This window comes from Mustela nivalis, assembly GCF_964662115.1.
Source record: "Mustela nivalis genome assembly, chromosome: 9".
NCBI classification, from domain to species: Eukaryota; Metazoa; Chordata; class Mammalia; order Carnivora; family Mustelidae; genus Mustela; species Mustela nivalis.
This window is the reverse complement of record NC_139028.1, coordinates 59998277-60022638: the sequence shown is the minus strand read 5'-3', so window position 1 is coordinate 60022638 and position 24362 is coordinate 59998277. Positions and strand designations below refer to the sequence as shown.

At 40.6% G+C, this 24362-nt stretch overlaps 1 protein-coding gene across 2 annotated transcripts in view; it reads right to left on the bottom strand.

Annotated features, from left to right (window-relative positions):
- Positions 1-21470, bottom strand: part of PAK1 (p21 (RAC1) activated kinase 1) — a 154941-nt gene extending 133471 nt beyond the window's left edge. The window contains exon 1 of one of the 2 annotated variants that reach the window (XM_082749563.1): positions 20734-21470. The gene's annotated coding sequence lies outside the window, so the exon portion shown is untranslated. The remainder of the gene's footprint in view (positions 1-20733) is intronic. The other variant, XM_082749564.1, reaches the window with a different exon arrangement.
- Between the last annotated feature and the right edge of the window lie 2892 nt (positions 21471-24362).

The following is a 24362-nucleotide window of genomic DNA, read 5'->3' as shown; positions in this document are numbered from 1 at the left end:
ATTTTGTTCCTGGAAATACAGCCTGAGTCCTTTTCTTCTACTCTCCCAAAGGCTCTTTAATCTCTCTGGTACCCTCTAATAAAGCATTTTTCCTTGAACCTGCTAGAGTGGATTCTGTTACTTGCCCCTGTTAATAAGGAACCTGACCAATAAACTGCCCTACACTAAAGATAACATTTATTATTTACTATCATGTTCTCAAAACAGCTGACCCTTTCCTTCCTTGTCTTTGCAGCAACTCTTTCTGCAGTCTGCAATGCCCTTCCTCAAAATCATTCCATTTGCAAAAGCTATCCACTTCTTCCATAAAGAGATTTACATACAAAGGAGTTAATCACAAAAGAAAAGAAGTAAATAGACGTGACAGAGGAGACTAAGCCCTAAAGAAAGAGCAGTATGGCATCTGGCAGAGACAGGGCAAGGAAGGAGAGGGGTATTTCATGTGTAAAGAACAACATTCACGGGGCTCCTAGGTGGCTTAGTAGTTTAAAGCCTCTGCCTTTGGCTCAGGTTATGATCCCAGGCTCCTGGGATGGAGCCCCTTATCCATCCGGCTCTCTGCTCAGCGGGGATCCTGCTTCCCTTCTCTCTCTGTCTGCTTCTCTGCCTACTTGTGATCGATCTCTCCCTGTCAAATAAATAAATAAAATCTTTAAACTAGGCTATCTTCATTGGTAGTGGGGGGAAATAGATTTACAGTTTAGATGTGGCAAGATCGTAGAAGGCCTTGGATGCTAAGATAAAAGATTTACTCCAGTAAATAGGTTTTAAGAAAGGGACATAAGTTGGGTGCCTGGGTGGCTCAGTGGGTTAAGCCTCTGCCTTCAGCTGGGGCCCTGATCTCAGGGTCCTGGGATCGAGCCCCCGCATTGGGCTCTCTGCTCAGCAGGGAGCCTGCTTCCCCTCCCGCCCGACCCGTCTCTGCCTACTTGTGATCTCTGTCTGTCAAATAAATAAATAAATAAATAATAAAATCTAAAAAAAAAAAAAAAGAAAGAAAGAAAAGAACAACAGTCACAAGGACATTTAAGCGCTTCTTGCCACCAAGGACTGACTTCACAACTTCTTATAGTTGGAATTGGTGCCACAGCATATACTGGTGTTTACTCTATAAATTTGTACTAAATATGAGTGATTTTTAGAGTCAGTTGTCAGGAATTCTAATCCTTAATAACTATTTAAAAAAAAAAAAAAAGGCTGTACTTGGAGCCACAAGGAAATACCCATAGTGAGATCATAGTTTCCTACCCACGAAGATTTATAATGTAGAGAGAAACAGATAACTGAAAAGATCAAGAACATAATACAAACACTATAAAGATTAATGCAAATTCATACAAACAATTATAAAGAAAAAAACATACAAGTCTTTGCTGTATCCAAAAGTAGGTGTTTTGGGGGCCTAGGTGGCTCAGTCAGTTAAGCATCTGCCTTCAGCTCAGGTCATGATCCTAGAGTTCTGGGATTGAGCCCCACATGGCATTGGCCCCCTTCTCAGTGCGGAGTCTGCTTCTCCCTTCCTCATTCCCCCCAACCCCGTTTGTTCACATTCAATCTCTCTCTCATTCTCTCTGTGCCAAATAAATAAAATCTTTAAATTAAAAAAATAAATAAATAAAGTAGGTGTTTTTCAAAGATTTTCTCTAAGAGAATTCATTAATTCACTAAATATTTACTAAGCAACTACTATGTGCTAAAAATTACTCTAGGTACTGAGAATATGTGGAAACAAGCAGACAAAAATCTTTGCTTTCACAAAGTCCAGATCCTTCAAGGAGAAATACGAACAAAGCTTTCGAGAACAGGGTTGTAAATTAAAGCACTGGTCATTAGGCTCATTTTAGCTTCCTTATGCTGTAATAATAATAATAGCCAACAGTTGCTAAACACTTGTTATACGCCGGAATCTGCTAGGTGCTTTACGATTATTGCCTTGTGTAATCCCAGTAACAAACCTGTGAAGCAGGTACTATTATTAGTACCATTTTAAAAATAAGGAAACTGAAACTACGGAGGTTAAGCAACTCTCCCCAGATCACAGTCAGGAAGGGGCAGGGCCACAAGATTCAAAGTCAGGTCAGTGGTAGAGGTTTTAAATGCTGCATAAAATGCAGAAGGGACAAAATTACATTTACAGGAGATACATCTTTGTTAAAATGGGAGGTAAGGAATTATTAATTTGGCATGAGCTTTATCATATCTGAGGGGGTTTTTTTCCCCCTTATCCCATAAAATAAGGGATTACATTCCCTAAACACTTACAGCTTGTTTCCATAGTTTCAAAAACAATGCAAAAATGTATTCAGGTGCCTAGTCCAATTGTTGTTAGAAAAGGTACTTTGAAGGTTGACCCGATGTGGTTTTTATTCACCAGCTGGGACCATGTGCTTCCAATGCTTTCATTAAGGGTCACATTTGCATTATATTAATCGGTATAAACAGCTGTAGCACCTCCAGCATATAGGAGACTGGAGACACAGAGAACAAAGGGAGAGACAGTAAAGCAATGATTGGCTGACCTGGATCCGTCTAGGTCAGGCATGGCATTTGGTCCCTCTGCATTTCTAAGTTCTCATGAATGTGGATGCCGAGGCAGCAACCCAAAGCCTTCCTCATTTCCATCTCAATCTCCAGGAAGAATTACAATGAGAACAAGAGCTATTGAGGCAGAGAACAGGCTGTGAATATTGAAGTACACACTAGGCAGGAGCCGGCAAAAGAAAGAATAAAAGAGGTTTTCATTTTGGATCTAACAAAGTGTAAGAGTCAAATCCTATTCACTCACCTGCCATACACACTCTGCACCAAACAGTACCTTTCCAAGGAGCTTTTCCAAACCCTTCAATTATTATTTACTTCTTCCTATCCCCTACACATTTATTAGATATCTCTTAAGTACCAGAGTCTGAGCTAGGCACATAGTAATATAATGAGTAAAGCACAATCCCAACCTTGGGAAACTAAATCTAATGGAGAAACAAGTACATACAGCAGGATTCTTACTGAGTATAACTAATACCCCAAAAAAAAGTTAACTGATAAGAGAACAAAATTTCCTAGTAAGTTTTTTCAAAACAATTGATTGAAGCTTCATTTATCAAGATAAATGTAAAACAAAATTTTCTAATTCTTAATATTTAACAAAATTTTAAATTGTAATTGCCTATAAGGTAATTCTTAAACCAAAGAACATCTGTCACTTCACATTTGGCTTTCAAAATACGTTGATAAGTGGATCAATTTTGTAAAAATATTCAAGAGCTTCACCAATCTTTCCCAAGGGTCTATTTTAATCCTTTGTTACTCAAATCATTGTCCTCTGAATCTCATATTATGTCATTACTCACGCTTATTTCCCCTTCAATTTTAAACTGGTCTAGCTGTACCTAATCTTCATTTGTCAGTGATTTTTGCATGTGTGATTCAAGCCATTCTCTAATACTGCTTTATTTCAAGTTTATAAAAGTCTTCATGTTTTACAGAATTGTGTTTTCTTTTTCTTTCTTTCTTTCTTTCTTTCTTTTTTTTTTTTTGTGGTCAGTGTCGATTTTTTAATCTATTTGCACTGTACTGTTCGGTGTTAATTATCCTACCATTAGAAAGGCACTTACTAAGAAAGAGGGTGAAGAGGACAGAGTCCATTGGAGAGCAGGGAGGGATGCTTGAATGGGGATTGACTTTATAAGTGATCAGCTCCTATGGATAACAAATGAACTTCTAATTACAGTGCAAAGGATGGAAAGAATGCTATGGACATTCCAAAAAACTTAATAAACAATTGAGTAGATAAGTAAACTGCTATTCAGTCATCTAATAAGGATTTGTTGACAGCCTACTACATGCCACATACTGCTCAAGATGCTAAGTATATAGTAAGGAATGAAAAAAGTACTACCTGTTTTAGTTCATTAGGGGTGCTGTAACAGAATACCATAGACTGGGTGGCACACACACAAAAAAGAAATTTGTTTCTTACAGTTCTGGAGGCTAGGCAGTTCAAGATCAAAGCACCAGAAGATTCAATGACTGGTGAGAACTCTCTTCCTAGCTCACAGATGCGGTCTTCTCACTGTGTCCTTGCATAGCAAAAGGGGCAAGAGAACTCTCTAGGGTCTCTTTTATGAGAACACTAACCCATTCATAAGGATTCCAACCTCATGACTTAATCTCCTAGAGACACCACCTCCCCAAGTCATCATATTGGGCATTGAGATTTAACATATAAATTTGGGAAAGACATAAACATTCAGTGTGTAGCACACCCTCAAGAATTTGTAATCATGCATAGGTAGATGAGGCCTGGAAGACAACATGGAAGATATGGCATGCAAGTTGGATTTATGAATGAAGAGTTGTTTTTTGTTGTTGTTGTTTAAAATTTAATTTATTTGGGGTGCCTGGGTGGCTCAGTGGGTTAAAGCCTCTGCCTTCGGCTCAGGTCGTGATCCCAGAGTCCTGGGATCAAGCCCCATGTCCAGCTCTCTGCTCCGCGGGGAGCCTGCTTCCTCCTCTCTTTCTGCCTGCTTCTCTGCCTACTTATGATTTCTCTCTCTCTGTCAAATAAATAAAATCTTAAAAAAAAAAGATTTAATTTATTTGTCAGAAAGAGAGAGAGAGAGAGCATGCACACAAGCAAACAGAGTGGCAAGCAGAGGGGGAGAAAGAAGCAGGCTCCCCGCTGAGCAAGGAGCCCAATGCAGGACTCGATCCCAAGACCCTGGGATCATGACCTGAGCCAAAGGCAGTGGCTTAACCAACTGAGCCACCCAGACGTCCCATTGTTGTTTTTTTTTTAAGATTTTATTTATTTATTTGACAGACAGATATCACAAGTAGGCAGAGAGGCAGGCAGAGAGATGGGGATTGGGGGGGAGCAGGCTCCCTGCCAAGCAGACAGTCCAATATGGGGGCTGGATCCCAGGATGCTGGGATCATGACCTGAGTCAAAGGCAGAGGCATTAACCCACTGAGACACCCAGGTGCCCCATGAATGAAGAGTTTTAATAGCAGAGAGGGAAAAGATATTCTAGATATTCTGAAGGAACAGAATGATAGGATATATGAAAGTGAATGAAACGGAAAGTCTTTTTAGAGAGCTGGAGTAGGGTCAGGAGAAATAAGGCTAAAAAAGCAGGTCAGGTCAAATTATAAAGTTTCCTGAAAAACAACTCAGGTTACACATTATCTTACAAGTAATGGAAACATAGCGATTGTTTTGGGGCAGAGCAGTAACAGGATCAGAATTATTCTAGGCAGAATAATGAATGAATGAATAAGAGGGCAGAAACTGGTGGCCAGGATACTAGTCATGAAGTAGTTAAAAGCCTAGAGAAAAGATGATTATAGTCAAAACCAAGCAGAGGAGATAGAAAAATAAAAACACATTTGAAAAAATTGCAGGGATAAAACTGCCAAGACTTACTAATCCTTGATAGTGTGAACTCATTCATTCAGCAAATATTGACAACACTTACTATGTTCCACACACTGTACTAGGTGTTGAGGTATGGTGGTAGACAAAAGAGATTTAATCTTCGATTCCATGAAGTTGGAAGTCTAGACATACAATAAACGGGTAAGTACAGAATTACAGATCATTATGAATGCCATTACAGAAAATAACAAAGTACCAGGAGAGGATAATGGCAGCAGGGGGTGGGCGGGGCTCACACTTGTTTTCTAAAAGAAGAAAAAGTGGGGAAAGAGAAACCAGACTTGCTAAGAAGCCAGAATTGGGGAAAAACATACTAGGGGAGAACAGGTATGAAGGCCCCGAGGCAAGAAAGATTTTCTCAAACTTTGCAGAACAGGGGGGGAAAATGGCAATCACACTGAAGCAACAGTCAGTGCAGTAGACAGTGGCACCAGATGAAGTTAGACAAACAAAAACAAGGACCCTCTCAGAAACTTACAAATCACATTAAAGATTTTATATTTTTTCCTAAATAAAACAAAGAGCATTTACAGGTTTTAAGCAGAGTTCAGTTACAAGATTACTGTAGTAGTCCGGGGTAGAGATAGTGGGAGTATGGATTAGAGAGGTGACAATAGACATGGAGAGAGGTAGATGGATTCAAGAAATACATAGGAAATAAAATTGATAAATTGGGGGTGGAGTACAAATGAAGGATAGGAGATAAGGAGGTGTCAGGAGTGAATTTTAACTTTGTGATCTGAGCAACCAGGGAAACAAAGATGCCACTAAGACAGGGAGGACTGAGTTTGTGGGGAAAGATCAAGAATAAAGTTATAGAGCATATTAAGTAGGAAATGTAAGACCCCAAAGTGGAAATATCAATTGGGTAAGTGGATATATGGCTCTAGAGCTAAGGAGAGAGATTTGGCTAGAGACATATGGGAAAATGTGGGCGTTGCCACCATATACAAGATATTCAGAGGCAGAACAAGGAATGAGATGAAGTAGAAAGAGTCTGGTATAAGAAGAGGAGAGGATCTCACCCTTGAGGAATCCCAACATTAAAAATAAACTAAATAAAATCAAGATAGAAAAAAGCAGGGCTCCGGGGTGGCTCAGTCAGTTGAGCAGCTGCCTTCGGCCCAGGTCATGATCCCAGAGTCCTGGGATCAAGCCCCACATCGAGCTCCCTGCTCAGTGGAGAGCCTGCTTCTCCCTCTTCCTCTTTCTGCCACTCTGCCTACTTGTACTCTCTCTCTGCCAAGTAAATAAATAAAACCTTTTTTAAAAAGAAAAAGGCAACAAAATAAACTGAGGAATGATCAGGCAGAGGAGGCAAATGAAGAAAATGTTATCCAGAAGGCAAAAGAATATTTTAAAGGGAGTAACCATAAAGGCAAATAGAGAGGTCCAGTAAGATGAGAATGAAAAGAAATCCCATGGCTGCTAACATCACTAAAAGAAAGACATCCAAGCATTAAGAGTCCCTTGATGAGGGGCGCCTGGGTGGCTCAGTGGGTTAAGCCGCTGCCTTCGGCTCAGGTCATGATATCAGGGTCCTGGGATCGAGTCCTGCATCGGGCTCTCTGCTCAGCAGGGAGCCTGCTTCCCTCTCTCTCTCTCTCTGCCTGCCTCTCCATCTACTTGTGATTTCTCTCTGTCAAATAAATAAATAAAATCTTTAAAAAAAAAAAAAAAGAGTCCCTTGATGAAAAAACATACTGATACCTAGAAAGTGGTCATGCAAAACAAACAAACAAAAAAAAAAAAAAAAAGAAAAGAAAAGAAAAACCTGAATCTGAATTAGCCTTTAGATACTAACTTACGTGTACATACAGGACCAAGGAACTTGTCAAACAAAAATGGAAAATGCAAAAATCGAGGCAGTGGAAAATTCTACAGAACAATGTGGTTTCTTCAACCAAAAAAAAAAGAAAAAAGAAAGGGGGGAGAAAAAGATTGAGAGGAATTTTAGAGATTAAAAGAAACAAAAAAGACCTATCAACCAATCTTTCTGTGTAGTCCTTATCTGGATTCTGCTTCAGACTGTTAAAGACGAGAAAAAGTATGACATTTGAATCGCAACTGAATATTTTTGTGACCTTAAGGGATTACTGAGTATGTATGTGCCCCTATGGTTTTTGGTTGCTTTGGGGTTTTCTTTGTTTGTTTTATATAGATTTGGCACCATGGAGGTCATTATGGGCCTTAGTAAGAGTGGTTGTGATGAGGTGGTGAGGACAGAAGTAGACTGGAGTAAGCTTTCAGGTAAACAGGAGGTAAGAAACTGGAACCAGAAGTTGTAAACATTATTTAAAGAAGACTGGCTTCGAAGAAGAGCAAAAGAGCAAAGAAAGGATTTAGCTGGAGGCTGACATGGGATCTCAGGAGAGCTTTTATTTGGTAGGGAAGTGAAAAATTTTTTTATTTAAAAAGAACATTTGAATGCTGCATATGATAACTCAGTAGAAAGTAAAATCTAAAAGATGCAGTGAAATGAGGTTTCTGAAATGGGACCATGGGAAGGAATCTAAAGGCATGTGAAGGAGTGGGCCTTCCTTTGAAAGAGAAACAGGCAAAGACAAACACAGGTGCAAATCAAGTAGATTCTTAGATTCATTAGTAGGAATATGAAGTTTCTATTTTACTGTGATATGGAAAGCAGAGTATAGTAGGGCAATTAGGGGTCGGGGGAGGAAGAAATCCAGGGGAAAGCATGACAGAGATGGAAGGGAGAATTGAAGATAACCCTGAATTTTTTTTTTTAAACAGCTATTTCCAGAGCCAAAAAACATGGTGGCAGGGGGTGGGGGGTGGGGTGGGGGCAACAGGCTCTCGGAAATAGAAAATTAGTCAATTGAATAGATTAACTCCTAAAGAAATCACTGCAAGAAAGACTGTAGTCATATTTTCAGTTTGCAAATATTAAATCCTGTCAAGAGCACATTTGGTCTTTATATTCCTTGACAGAGTAATCATACCTATGGAATTAAAAAAAAATCTTTTAAGGGAGAAAGTAAGTAGTGTTACAGATAAAATTACAGTCTGATTTATAACAGGAAAAGAAAACCAAATGACTGTGATGGTTGTGTGTCAGTTTGGCTAGGTTACAGCACCCAGTTACCTAATTAAATCTAGGTACTAATCTAGGTTTTGCTGGGAAGGTACTTTACAGATGTATTTAACATCTACAAGTCAGCTGACATTAAATAAAGGGGATTATTCCTCCTTATCTAATAGTAGGTTTCATCCAATCAGTTGAATGGCCTCAAGAGCAAAACTGAGGTTTCCCCACAAAGAAAGAATTCTATTTCTGTTTCTCTGCTAGAAAACTGACTGATTGATGCAATGGTTTTAGGCAAATTATGAAATATCATCTAAAATTTTAAAAGGAGCACTAAGAAATGTTTATACATCAAGAAAAAAAAGGCAAACAACCAATTTAGATCTACATTGTGATTACAACTATGTAAACACGTATGTTTATACATAAGAAAAAAGAAACAATAAAGTGTTTATTCATTAGAGTAATAGAATCTGGCTGACTTTAAAATTTATGAATAGTGTTACAAAATAGTTTGTGAAACAGAGCCCTGTTGTTTTTAACAGAAGTTAGTAACATTGTTAAGCCTTATTGAAATTAGGTAGCACTTTAAAGAAACTCCAAATAATCTAAAAGGAAACTATGAATTTTGAAATGTTGCCTTGAATAGTACTAAAAAGAATGGATCCTCTGGAAGATAAATATGCCTACAAAGACCCCAATCTAATGCCATTTTTCGTAACATAGAATTCTTCAACTTAAATGAAATGAAGAAAGACCCAGAATGGCAAAGTAGCCAGTAACCAACTAGTTCAGCTCAAGAATTTCCCACATCCTTAGCTAGTAGCATCAGGGCATGCATCTAACTTTGACCCAGATCAGCTAATTGTACTGGGTAGCTGAATATGAGAACCTTAAGGTTTCTTCTCTCCTTCCCTCTCCCAACATCAGCCAATGGAAGGATTCTTGTATGTTTATTGAACTTGAGAAAAACCAAACAAATGCTCTCAGTAAAGTCATATGGACCTCAGTTTGATGCTGGCTCCACATTCATTTTTGCAAACAAAAAATATTTCTTGAGTGACTACTATATGCTAGGAACTGTGAATACAATTATGAGCAGAAAATGGTAATTTTTATTTTAAGGAAAAGGGTACTATATTAAAGCTCATCCTCTTTAGGATCCATGTCTTAAAGGGAAATAATTCTCTAGAGCTTAGGGTCTGGTAGGGTAGATAGACATTAATCAAATAATCCCATAGTGTAATGGGTAAGAGTATGATTCTATGTAGATAAATAATGATACAAATGCTTAAGTGTTTTAGAGTGAAGTGCACTGGTGCCTGCAACTTATTTGGAATGGCTTCAAAACAAGATAGATTAATGAATGGATTAAGGGATGCATAGATATTCAAATACAGCAAAACATTACAGAATCTAAAGAGTGAGTATATGAGTGCTCTCTGTACATACTTCCCTCCTAATACTTTATTATAATTTTTAAACATACAAAAAAGTTGAAATAAGTGTACCATGAAACATTTTCAAGAGGAGTGAACCTACAGGAAGGATTTTGTGTGTGTGTGATGAAAATTTCAATCTTTGACCAAAATTTCTACTTAGATATTATAGATACCAAGATACCATTGATATTATAGATATAATCAGCTTGCCCATCCATATTGGTTTACTTGTCTGTGTCAGCTGACAGTGATAGAGAACATTCTACACTCAACATACTAAGCTAAAAGTGTGGCACTATACAGGTGGGGAGGGCCCTCAGGCAATAATTGTCTCTGTCTATAAAATCGATTTAATAATCCCTTCTCAGTCTCTCAGAATTAAACAGGATATTGCATAGGGTAACATTTTGAAAAGTTTCTTCCTACCACCCCAACTTTATCAAGTATCATTCACTCTTGTTCCATGTACACCAGCCATAATCACTTTTTTTTTTTTTTTAGTTCCTATGTTGAGCTAAACCAGAGCTATTTAACAGAAATATAATATGAGCCATTAACATGAGCCATTTATGTAATCTTAAATTTTCTAGTAGCTATATTTTTAAAAGCTAAAAAAAAAGCAGGTGAAATTAAATTGAAAGTCTGTTTTAACTCAATTTATCTAAAATGTTAATATTTCAATATATACTAAACATAAAAATTAGTTGTATTATATTCTTTTTTCAGTACTAAACCTTCAAAATCTAGTATGTATTTTATACTTACAGCTCATCTATATTTGAACCAGCCACAATTCAAGTGTTCAGTAGTATGTCTAGTATTGTCTAGGAGTTACTATCTTGAGTATGATAGCTCTAAACTTTTATCTACTTTCAGGGTCTTTGTGCATTTAAAATGTTCCCTCTGCATTACAGGCTCTACACCCTATTCTCTGAATGACCAATACCTATTCATCTTGCATTTATTAGTTTAAAAACATCATCTCCTCAACGAGGCCTTCCCTTTCATCATTCCAAAATTCTCTGTATTAGTCCTTTATCTCCCTTGTAGGACTTAAAACCTGCAACTACTTATTTGTACATTCAATGCTTTTTTTGGTATTCCCCTCTGGAATGTAAGCTATAGACAAGCAAGAAAAAGGATCATTTCTATATTGTTTATGATTGTACCCTGAGTATTAATCACAATGCTTGGCACATAGGAAGCAACCAATAAATATTTATAGACTAACCAAGAAATTGATAAACATGCACTGTAGAGATGTACTGAGTTTGTATGCAAATGAAAGTATGTGTATTTTGCCATTCCCATCTAGCCTGGGACCTTTACAAAACAGTCAACTTCAGAGAATGCTCTGGCAAGCAGCAATAGTTAGAAACATGATTTTGGGGGCGCCTGCATGACTCAGTCAGTGAAGCATCCGACTCTTGATTTTGGCTCAGGTCATGACCTCAGGGTCATGATATTGATCCCCGATTCCCAAGTAGATCTGGGCACTGAATGTGCAGCCTGAGTGTGCAGCACTGACTGAGCACACTGAGTGTGCTTAAGATTCTCTCTCTCCCAGGTCACCTGGGTGGTTCAGTGGGTTAAGCTTCTGCTTTATCGATCCCTACATTGGGCTCTCTGCTCAGCGGGGAGCCTGCTTCTCCCTCCCACTCTGCCTGCCTCTCTGCCTACTTTTGCTCTCTATCAAGTAAATAAATAAAATCTTTAAAAAAAAAAAAAAAGATTTTCTCTTTCCCTACCCCCATCCCCACCATGTCCCCCAACCCCTTTGCCCATGCACAGGCATGCATTTTCTCTCTCTCTAAAGAACAAAAACAAAAACAAAGCAAAGCAAAAAAAGCCATGATTTTTGGAAAGAGAACAAGCTGTAAATAGCTTTTGCCATGCCCCAAGGATCAAGGAATTTTTTAGAAGTCAAGGAAAATGAAGGAAGTGCTACTGGTCAAAGCAACATCCAAATGATCAGAAGCCAACTAGATTTGGAGACAGAGGATATGGATTAAAGATGCATTTCCAAACTCGTGGCCTTGTTATTACAGACAAGCTCTTAACATGTTTCCATCTATAAAAATATGATGCCTTAAGGATAGAATTATATTAAATGAGATTATATATGAAAGTGTTTTGAAAATAGTAAAGCCTATGGGGTGCCTGGGTGGCTCAGTAGGTTAAAGCCTCTGCCTTCAGTTCAGGTCATGATCCCAGTGTCCTGGGATCAAGACCCGCATCGGGATGTCTGCTCCTCAGAGAGCCTGCTTCCTCCTCTCTCTCTCTCTGCCTGCCTCTCTGCCTACTTGTGATCTGTCTAATAAATAAATAAAATCTTTTAAAAAGAAAGAAAGAAAATAGTAAAGCCTAAATATATATTAACTGTCTCTAAGCTGCTCAGGAAATTGGACTTTCCAAACAGTATCATCATGAATTTTTTCCCTTTGCTCACCTGGTTTCTTGTTTTAAGTTACTTTGCAGATTATATATAGATAACTCCTTAATCAAGAAAAATCTACCCTGATATTAAATAAAAATCTCAGACACAGGACTGATCAGATAAGTCCAGATAGGAAAATAATCTTAAATGGAAGAAATGTTATAAATATAGTAATTCTCCAACAGGTGATAGGGGACTAAGAGTCCCTCCACTGTTATCAGGTCCCACTGTACTCATTCCCCAACCTCTTGCCCATTGAGAGCTGTTTCCACACTAAAACAGTTACTGATGGACTATGTCCTAGTGTATTACAGAACAAGGGTGAAGGCAGAGAGGAGGAGTATGAAGGTAAAAAAAATCACTATCATAAAATATTTGAGCTGGGGAAGTTAGCATTAGATGTAATGCATCTATAAAACAGCTAAGGAAAACTGAGGCTCAGAGTGGTTAAGTGATTTGCCATGGTCACACAGTAATAATCATAAAAATGTCTTCAAATCCCAGCTTGATCTTCCTGCTCCTAAAATTCCTCATCTATAGGGGCGCCTGGGTGGATCAGTGGGTTGGGCCTCTCTGCCTTCAGCTCAGATCATGATCTCAGGGTCCTGGGATCAAGCCCTGCCATAAGCCCTGCCATAAGCCCTGCCATAAGCCCTGCGATAAGCCCTGCGATGAGCCCTGCATCCAGCTCTCTGCTCGGCAGGGAGCCTGCTTCCCCCTCTCTGCATGCCTCTCTGCCTACTTGTGATTTCTCTCTCTCTCTCTGTCAAATAAATAAATAAATCTTAAAAAAGAAATTTCCTCATCTATAAAATGAGTATAAAACAGAGTATCTCTTATAGGATTATTTTGAGGAGAGAAAAATCAAAGTAAAGTACTTGGTGCCATGAAAGTCCTTGGTGAAAGGTCAGTTGTGATGAGGCTGATGATGCTGATTTGTTCCTGATCTCATTTATCCCCAATGAACAATGATGTTGGGGAAAGCAGGTGGCTAGGAAACAGGGAGATCACCAACCCAAATTCATTTTTTAAGAACATTAAAAAATACATGAAATGATATTATTGGCTACATTTCCACAATAAAATTAGCAGGTTTGGGGTTTTTTTTTCCTTTATTCTTCTGTATTGTCAAGTCTAAAGAACCTCCTACAAATCATAGCTGTGCTGCTATATAGCCTCAGGCAACTCAATTAACCTGTTTCCTATTCTATAATATGGAGATAAAACAATATCTGCCCTAACTAAGCCACAGAGTTGTTGAAAGAATAAAGTGAGATAATATTAGTAAAAATATTTTGTACACTAGAGGCCCTTTACCATCTAGGCCTCGTCTTCCTCTCTGCTCTTACCCCTCCCCACTTTGTGTCCTATCCTCTAAGTGTACCAAAATACCCAGAGTTCCCCAAACATGTTCTCAAGCCATACAGTCCTCACCCTGCTCTCTTTCAGGAAGGTTCTTCCACTCTCCTCTCTTCCCACTCCTCCTCAACTGTGCTTGGTTAAACCGTGCTCCCCTTTCAGAACACAGCTTAGCTGTCACTTGTCTTAAGAAAGCTTGCCAGACAACCCCCATTTCAGGTGAAGTAGATGCCTTTCCTCTCTTTACACAGCATGAGCCTGTAACTCCACGTGTCATTTTTGTCTCAATATAATTGTCTATGGACATGTCTGTTTCTCAACTATAAGCCTAAGAGCAGGGACCAGGTATGATTCATCTATTTCTTCAGAGCCCCTGACAATGCCCCATGTTTAATATGTGTTTAGCAAATGAAATTTAAATGACAATTAAAACATTTCATATGCGGGACGCCTGGGTGGGTCAGTGGGTTAAGGCTGCCTTCAGCTCAGATCATGATCTCAGGGTCCTGGGACTGAGCCCAGCATTGGGCTCTCTTCTCAGTGGGGAATCTGCTTCCTTCTCTCTCTCCGCTCGCCTCTCTGCCTACTTGTGATCTCTGTCTGTCAAATAAATAAATAAAATCTTAAAAAAAAAAAAAAAAGACTGTTAAAAGATTTCATATGCTAGGTACCTAAGACTTCTATGCAAAATATTATAATGTAAAGCAATACTGCTCAATCTTGGCTGTATACCAGAATCACCTATAAACCTTCAAAAATAGAAATTCCAAGAGATTTTGATTAAGTAGACTTTAGAGCCCAGGCAACAGTATTTTTTTTTTTTTAATATCTTCACAAGTAGTTCAAATGGATCACTGCTAAAAACAATTGAAGTCATTAAGTTATAACAATTCTACCTAACATCTATATAACTTAACATCCTACAATTCTTTTTCATGTATATTATTTTTTTAATCCAGTACTGTCAACACTCAGCATTATATTGGTTTCAGGTATACAATATTCATTTTCACACGTATTATTAATTGAATCTTCACAACTCTGTAAGTTAGGTGTTATTTCTATTTTCAAACTAAGAAATAGGTATTTAAATAAGTGTCCAAATAGGTCTTTGCCTAACTTCAAACTTAATGGTCTCCCTTCTACATCTGTCTCCTTCCCTAGAAAGCGACAGGCAATACTGCCGCAACATAGAAAGTACGTGGGGACAAGGGTTCAAATGAGAAAGACATGAATCCCAGCTTTGTGAGAATCAAGGAGAGAATAAGGAAAGTGAGGCCTTGAAGATACAGGCTGGCAGAGGAGGGTGGAAGCCACACATATTGTGTCATCATCAAAATATGAGGAGATCACTGGAAGTGGAAAAGTGAAGTAAGAAAGTCCTATACACAAGAGTGAACTTCCCAATACTGCATGCAAATTACCTCACCCTGACTCCATGAATAAGAGCCAGACATAATGGACTTGTTAGAACTAAGACTTAGATCAACTTTAGAGAATTAATACCAAGCAAAATCATATTAATGAGGGATCAATAAACTTCTGGTTCTTTCTAGACTTATTATTACACAATTCTTAGAGAGGGGATAATCTGGAGGATCCTAGCACATAGATCATTTCCCCCATCTCAAAGACTGGAAGGATAGAATGGTGGAGGAAATTACTTATGAAAGATAAAGCTTAACACAATAGTAGAAAAACATGACATAATGATAATAAATTTATGATGGCAAAGGGAAATAAATATTCAGGCAGCACTGACTCAGAACACTGGATAAATAAAGTCTGATCTTTCAGCTTCAGTGGTAAAGTGTTATCTTGTGAGTCTATAATATGACCATCTGTTGGTGTTTTACCAGTAATTATCTTTTTGTAGTTCGCACTCTGGACTTCTGTCAAGATCTTCTTAGGGGGAAAAGGCCAAAGGGATTAGAAAGCAATCTAAAAGGATACTTCTAGGGCTCCAAAGTTTAGTTTGAAGGTTTAAAAGGCAATATGATACAGTGGCAAAAGTGAAGTACTACATTGAGATTCAAAAAATGTAGTTTTAAACCAATATTTAGTCATTAGTTAGTGATGTGCCTTTGAGCAAACCAAGAGTTCTATAATCCAGTCTCCTAATTACTAAAATGGAAATACCTATCTCACAGGGCTGTTGTGAAGACTAAACAAAAAACACCAGGGAGATGTTATTCTTTTCCTGTGTGAAGGATAAATGTACAGGCACGTAAAACTGTCCTCACCAATCTTTCTGTGCACAAAGAAAGAGAGTAGACTAAACGAAGAAAAAATTTATTTTAACTCTCATAGCAATATACTTACAAAACATTCCTATACCCTCGGTACGGAAAAATTAAAGCAGCCTGGCTAATGAACATAACTCATTATTGCTGGTATCAGGTGAATATGAACTGGAATGGGGGTCTACCACTTACTTTCAGCAAAACCTTGAACAAGTTCCCATTGTCAGTGTGAGCTTCAACCTCCTTATCCATTAAACAGAGATACTAGTAATCATCTTACATGCTTATTTTGAAGACTGGAGAAAACAACTCATATAATGTCTGGTACATAACAGATATTCAATAGAGTTTACCACCACCTAACAACTGAAATCAAATTATACTTTCCAAAGTTTCCTTTATATTCAGTATTTTATTTAGTTGCTTCATAAACTTGTAAGCCAATCATAGCAACCGTCACTCACCCCATCTTATAGTTAGACAAAAGGCACAGAGATAAAATTACTTCCATAAGATCATACAGTAAAAAGAGACTAAATTAAGTTTCCCTGACCATTCCTCCCACCCCAAATTATATTAGTCCTTAAGAATTAAAATGACAGGGACGCCTGGGTGGCTCAGTTGGTTAAGCGGCTGCCTTCGGCTCAGGTTATGATCCAGTGTCCTGGGATAGAGTCCCACATTGGGCTCCTTGCCCGGCAGGGAGCCTGTTTCTCCCTCTGCCTCTGCCTGCCACTCTGCCTGTGCTCGCTCTCTCACTCTCTCTGACAAATAAATAAATAAAATCTTTAAAAAAAAAGAAGAATTAAAATGACATCTATGAAATGATATATATGCTTTTGAAAACCTTAAGATTCTCTCTTTCCAAAAAAAAAGTTTTTTTCGCTACTTTCTAATTACCATTTAGAAAGATAAAAAAGGTGGAAAGAGAAATTCATTAAAATGAGCAAAAACATAACTGAGAATTGTCTCAAATTAACAATTATTGATTCCACCTTGATTTTTCTTTTCATTTTCCCCATCAAAGCTACTGATCTCTTAACTAAAAATTTTTAAAGGTCTGCTTATCAAAATGATACTTATTTGATAAACTATTCCTAAACTGAGAAAAAAATTAGAAAGACAAATTTCTTCCAGCTTGATGAGTATAGGTCACTTTTGTACCCCTCTCATTCATCCTTTCATCTCAGCACTTACCATACCATGCTGTAATACCTTTAACACCGTGAGGATTTGAACTGCATCCAATGCACACCTGAACATCCTGTCCCAGCATAGGGCCTTGCACATGGTAGAGAAAGACTCAAGAAGTATTTATAAATAAATGAACAAATGAAGCCAAACTCTCCAAGGGTAGTTAGGAAAGGAAAAAACTGGATATGAAATCTTAGGGCTAATAGGAAAGTGAAAGAAACAAAATATTTTAAGAGCTTCACAAGGAAGAGAAACCTTTGTGTGGAGTCAAACAGGCCCTTGTATGGCTTTAAGTATCACTAGAGAAAGACAAAAACCACAGAAGATCCGGAAGAGACAGTTTCAAGTCAAAAGACTCAAACATTAGGGCACTTATTTAGATTTGCAAAACCAGTTTGCAAATTCCCAAGAAACAATCCTAGTCTAAGATATTTCAACAGCAGTTTTCAGGTTTTGACTCAAAGAACTCTAGCTGAAAAATACTGCAGGCTTTGGTGGAGCAGGACAGATGTAAAACAGGAGAAAACTCAGTCTAAAACAAATCCCCAAAAATGTTAGAATCCACTTGGATTTGCATATTGGAGTGTGGGTCCTCTTCATTCTAAGAACTATTCTTAAATAAAACCCCACTATAAACAGCTAGCTGCAAATAGGACTAAATCCTTTTACACTTTTCATTCAACAAATATTTGAGATCCTGCTATATGCTACTGCTCTAGGCACTGGGAATATGGTAACAAACAAAACAGACACAATGCTCTCAGGCAGCTTTCAATCTACTGGCAAAAGATACATGACAGATAGATGGGATGGACTGACAGGCAGTAAGTGCTAAGGAAGGAAAAGAAGGGAGAGAGAGAGAGAAAGAAAACACAGAAGGAAAGAGTGGGAGGGAGCTGGCAAGGAGCTGGTCTTATCAAAAACAGATCTTTTAACCCTGTGGTTTTTCAAACCTTAGCAAGTGTCAGAATCACCTGGAGGGCTTGTTAAAGCAGAGGTTTGGGGGCCTCAACCCCACAGTTTTTCATCTATAGGTCTGGGATGGGAAAAGTAATTTGCAATTCTATCAAATTCCCAGATTATGTTCATGCTGTTGGGACTGCACTTGGAGCTAACTATTCTAACCCAACAGAACCTGCCCTCAAGAAATTCACAGGTTAATGGGGGGGGGGGGCAATAATTGAATAATTGCAATAGAGTACTATAGAGAGCTTTGAGACTGTATGTACCTGAGCCAGAGGACAGAAGAGCAACCAATTCTATGGAAGTAATAGGAGTGACTTAGGGACAGCTTCCCAGAGGTCCAACAAGCACTTCTCCACAGGCAGATGGGGGGGGGGGGGGCAGCATTTCAACAGGGAAGAACCGCACCAGACAAAAGCAGAGATGAGAAAGTGTATGGCAGAGGAGTTATATAAAGTGAGGCTGCAAAGGTAAGCAGTAATCTGATCTCCGAGAGCTTCTTATTCACGTTAAAATGTTTATTTTTTTTTAAGATTTATTTACTTATTTGACAGATAGCAACAGTGAGAGAGGGAATACAAGCAGGCAAAGTGGGAAAGAGAAAAGCAGGCTTCCAGCTGAGCAGGGAGCCCGATGCAGGGTTCAATCCCAGGCCCCTGAGATCATGACCCAAACCGAAGGCAGACACTTAACGACTGAGCCACCCAGTGCTCCAAAAAGTTTAAAAATTTATCTTTAGCCAATGACTAGTTGGGAAGTAAGGAGAAATGAAGTGATTGGGTATAATTTTACAAATATCTCTCAGGATACATAGGGCCCTTCTTTCACAAAGCGCTGGTTTCTCCAAGCCTCCGGGGCCTCATAAAGTGTGCTTAATAAATGTATATTTAATTGAACTGAACAAGCTTTCTGTCAAGTGCTATCTTATGGATGAGAGGTAGGTCACCACCTTCCCCACAAGACTCACTTTGGCCTGGACAAGACTTGTAGAACAGGTCCAGCCGCCTCAATTACTGCACACTACTCCTTGTACAACTGGAGTCCCCCCCAGAGATTAGGGGAGGCCTTCATTGTTTACATGTCTACCTCACCCACTAGACTTTGAGCTCTTTGAAAACAGAGAATGTCTTAATAGACTCTGAATCCCTATAGCGCTAGCAGGAGACTCAGAACAGTAGCTCTCCACACTCTGGTAATACTGGGTAAATGAATGACTGAGTAAGCAAATTTACCAATAAACGCATGATCTCATATAGGTAAGATACAGATAAGCTTCAGAGTTCATGTTCCCAAAACCCTTTGGAGAAGTAGAGTCTCCAGCTGAGGTGAGGTGGATTTCATATGCACCTGATAAAGGATTTCCCAAATAGGAACAAAAATGTTACAAGTGCCATAAAAATCCTGCTAGATTTCTGGGAAATCCATTGAGAAGTAAGTTTTGCCTGAAAGGAGTCTGAAGGTAGATGCCAGCAAAGACCTTGCTGCGAGAGCGGGGGAGGAGATGAGGCGTGTGGCAGGATTACTCAATGGACTCTTTAAAAGCGGAGTACGTGCTAGATACCTGCTGATTTCTAGGACTTAAAAAGTGCTGGAATTTTAAGGCTGGAAATGTCCTGCTCAAGGTCACAAAGTAAGTAAGTGAAGTCACAAGGTAAGACCAATGAGGCATCTATATACTGTTGATTCCTGTTTTCTCCTGACAAAGACACAGTAGACAAAATGAAAGGTTATTCTCAGGGACAAGTTTTAAAATATGGGCTAGACTAATGAATTTGAATTTTTATTGGTAACCATAGTACAAACCCTTTTCTTCACCTTTCAGTTTTGGGGGAAAATTGTAAGACAGTTACCCAAGCAGTTTAACAAGAAGCACTTTGCTCCCAACACACACAAATACCAAAACTTGTAAAGCATTCTTCCAAAATACCCTCAGCAATGTCTGCTGCTGAAACATTCAAGACAGTAAAGGCCATAATAATCTGTCTTTCGAAATGGAGTATTAAACATAAAGTAACTGTCATTCTCCTTTCCTTGTCTGTTGCTAACTCCACAAGTTAGGGTATTCCCGGGGTGGGGGAGGGGCTGCATAAGTCAAGCTCCCTTCCCTCGTATTTTTCCAGGAGGTGAACCCTAAAGGTGATTCCCCCCGGCCTGGACAGGAGGGTTTCTTTGTTTTTTGTTTTTTTCTTTTTTTTTTTTTTTCCCCCAGGCTGGATGAATCGGACTCCGCTTTGCTAGGTTTCCTGATGGCCCGCCAGGGTTAGCGCCGAAAGACCGCAAAGTTCGCAAGGGAGGCGGCTCCCAGCCCCAGACCTGTCGGGTCTCCCGGCCCCTCCCCCGCTCCGGTCCTCCCCCGGGTTCCCCCCGGGTCCCCAGCTTCTGAGACCGCCGGCCTCTCCGGGCAGTGCACAGGGAGCCTTTGTTGGTCCGCCAAGAGCGGCCAGCCGCGCCCGGCGGCGCCCCGCCTCACCTTACCTGGTGCCCCCTCCCTCCCACCCTGCCCAGCAGCTGGGAATGAATGGGCCCAGGCCCCCCCACCCGCGCCGCCCTCACCCCCGCGCCCCAGCCCCGCAGTCTGCGACGCCAGGGGGGCCGCGCGGGAGGCCGCCTCTCACCTTCCGCGCTCGCTCGGCTAGACTCCGCTCCTCCTCCTCCTCCGCCCCGGTGGCGGCGGTCGAGCCGGGGAGTGAGCGCTCGAGTGTGCGCGAGGGGCCGCTTCACTTTCTCCCTCCCGCCGCCGCCGCCGCCGCGTACTCGGCGCCTCCCCCACCCTGCTAGTGCCGGGGAGTCCCCTTAGGACGGGGTGGGGGACGGGGGTCAGCGACGGCAAGGAGGCCGGAGGCAATTACGCGACGCGGGAGAAAGGGGTGCTGTGAGGGGCAAGACTGTGAAAGGGCCTCTGGGGAACGAGGAGGGGAGACAGAATGCTTTGAGGAGATCTTGAGAGCGCGAGGCCCCTTGAAAGAGGGGTAGGCGTCTGAGGGGAAAGCGTTTGGGAAGTCCGACCGCAAAGCCGGTGAGGGAGACAGCGGGAAGGCGCGAGGGACGAGCACCGCGGGAGGGAGCGATGTGGAGGAAGCCGAGAGGGGGTGTCTACTGTGCCGCCGGCACCTAGGGCTCCAGCTGCAGCCGCGGCCAGGCCGCCTCCCCCGCCCGCCCTCCCTCCCCCGAGCTATTGTACGCTGCCGGACCAGGCCCGACCGCCTCTCCCACCGGCTCCCGCCCCCTCCCCCGCGAGGCAGCGGCGCCGGCAGAGCCCGGCCCGCCCCGCAGGTGGGAGGGGGTGGGGAAGGCTGCCTGACCCACGTGAGGAGGCCTACCCAGGCGTGGGGGAGGGCGAGTGCCTCGGATGACGTCATCGGCGCATGACGCCAAAGGCTGGGGAATCACCCGGCTGCCTAGTGATGTCACTGCGCCCGCGTCTCTTCTCCCCCTGCACCCTCTTCGGCTGCGGACACCTTTGCGCGGCATTTCTCTGGGGAAGGTTTTGGGACAATTTCTGGGAGGTGTTGGTCGTGTGTGTAGTCTAGGGTCCTAAAAGACCTCTAACCCATTGGACTTGGGGTCCTCTTCAGATTGAAAAGCACTGCATCTACTAGCTTTCATTGCCAAGAGCTGAATTTGAAAACTACCCCATTTCCTGTGACCTCAAAGCCAGATAGTTATACTCTGATTTCTTTGTGGAGAGAGGCACAAGGCGGGAGACCCAGAAATGATAATGGATGTTTGAACTATTGTGAACTGATAGAATCGGTTTCCTTTCTCATTTTTCTCCTACCACGAAGACTACCGAGACTACGTTCAACCCAAACCTTTCCCCTGAGCTCAGACTATTTCCTAATACCTCCTGGACAGCATCACTTGCATACCCCACTCTGTATCTCAAATTCCATATGTCCAGAACTGAAACAACATTAGTGACAAAGGGTCTGTTATCAGATTGCTTTGCTTCAGTCCCCAGGCGCGCTAACTTTAGTGAGAGCACCTTAACATTTCTAAGCCACAATTTCTTCATAATCAGTAGTATCTGTGTATTCTTAACTCCATCTCTCTATGCCTATTTTACCATAATATAAACTACAACCTATTAACCATTTCCCCCAAATTTACTACTCATGTTACTTCCTGGTCTCCGTGAATGGCCCCCCATCACCCAATCCGCTATGCCGGAAACCGGAACATAGCCCCCATTCTTGCTCCCCCAACACCCTTATCAAGTCGGTCACCAACTTTAGGGAATTGTATAGAGTTTCCTAATTATTTCTCAAGCCCTTGCCCTACTGTTCACTAACCGTCACCTGGATGATTGGGGCAGCTTTTAGTCTCCAAATTCAATCCATTCTTGCTGGTAACCAGAGAAGCCTTTTAAAACCACAAATCTGATGATGCTTTCCCCTGTTTAAACACTCTGAAAGGCTTTTGTTGCTTTCAGGATGAAGTCCAAACTCGTTAACTTGGCACCGTACAACCTTGGTGCTTACATCGGCCTTTCTAGCTTCCTCTCACGCAGAATATCTTTTCTTCCAGCTACACTGAAATGCTACTTAATGTTCTTTGAAAGCACATTTCTTCATGTCTCTGAGCCCTTATATCTTTATCTCATTGGCCAACACCTTCTGCATTCTGCAAAGCCCAGCTCAGATGTCATGTTCGTTTATTCATTCAACTAGTATTTCTTAAATTTCCTTGAGCTTTCACAGTGTTGTAATCCTACAATGCTTTCATGCCTTTTGTGGCATGTAGAACATTCTAGTAATTTTATTTGTTTATCTAACTTCCTGAGCTCCTTGAGAGCAAGTCACATTCCTATCAATACTATCCTTATTCCCAGTATCTAGAACATAGTAAGAATAAATATTATGAAGATGTATTTAATAAATGCTTACATGTGCTTACTGTGTGCCAGACACTGTTCTAAGCACTGCCTCCTTTAAACCTCCAATAACTTTGTGAGATAGACTACTGGTATCGCCCCTATTTTATTGATGAGGAAACTGAGGTGGTTAATTTAACCCAAGGTCATAATCCTGCAAATTAATTCTAATTTAAACTGTTTTTCTTAGTCTCTGGTGGGTGAAATAATGGCTCCCTAAGGATGTTCATACTCTAATCCCAAGAATTTATAAATATATTACCTTCCATGACAAAAGGGATTTTTGTGGTTAAGGGTCTTGAGATGAGGTTATTCTGGACTATCTGGGGGAAATTCAGTGTAATCACAAGGATACTTAAAAGTGAAAGGGGGAAGGGATGTGGGAAAAGGAGACAGAAGACAGAGGAAGAGGTAGATTCAACTACAGAAGAGGTCAGATAGGAGATGTAATTCAATGTGAGAAGCACTCTACTCACCCCTTGAATACAAAGGAAGAGAGCTATCAGCTAAAGAATAAAACTCCACAAGTGGGACAAGGCAAGAAAATAGATTGTTCCTCAGAGCCTCCAGAAAGGAACAGAGCCCTGCTGACACCTTGATTTTAGACCAGTGACATCTATTTCAGACTTCTGAACCACAGAACTGTAAAATAATGAGTGTGTATTGTTTTAAAGCACAACATTTGTGATAGTTTGTTATAGCAGCAATAGGAAAACACAGTGTCAAATCAAGGGTGACTGGGTGTGCCTGGGTGGCTGGCTCAGTCAATTAAGCATCTGACTTATTATCTCTCTCAAGTAAATAAATAAAATTTAAAAAATAAATAATATAAAAATCTTCCATGGAGGTCTTCTGGAGTTCATACCATGTCATGAATTGATAGGTGGATGACCTGACCCTGAAATTCCTTCTTCAAGGCTTTTTTCCTCCTTGGTTTTATGTATGTATGTATTTATTTACTTATTTATTTATTTAAGTAGGGGAGGGACAGAGAAAGAGGGAGAGAGAATCTTAAGCTGGCCACACACCCAGCACAGAGCCCAGTGGGGGGCTTGATCTCACAACCCTGACACCATGACCTGAGCCAAAATCAAGAGTTAGGCACTTAACCAACTGAGCCACCCAGGTACTCCAAAGCTTTTTTTAAATGAACTTTTTTTTTTAAGTAAACTATGCCCAACATGGTGCTTGAACTCAACAACCCTGAGATTAAGAGTTGCATGCTCTCCCAACTGAGCAACTCTGGTGCCCCTAGGAAATAGGAAATAGGAAATAGGAATGAAATAAGGGAAAGCAAAAGCCAATGTAGAGTGTGTTACTGAGGGTCTCACTTCTGCCAGAACCTCACAGAAGCATTCAGAATGCCTCCCA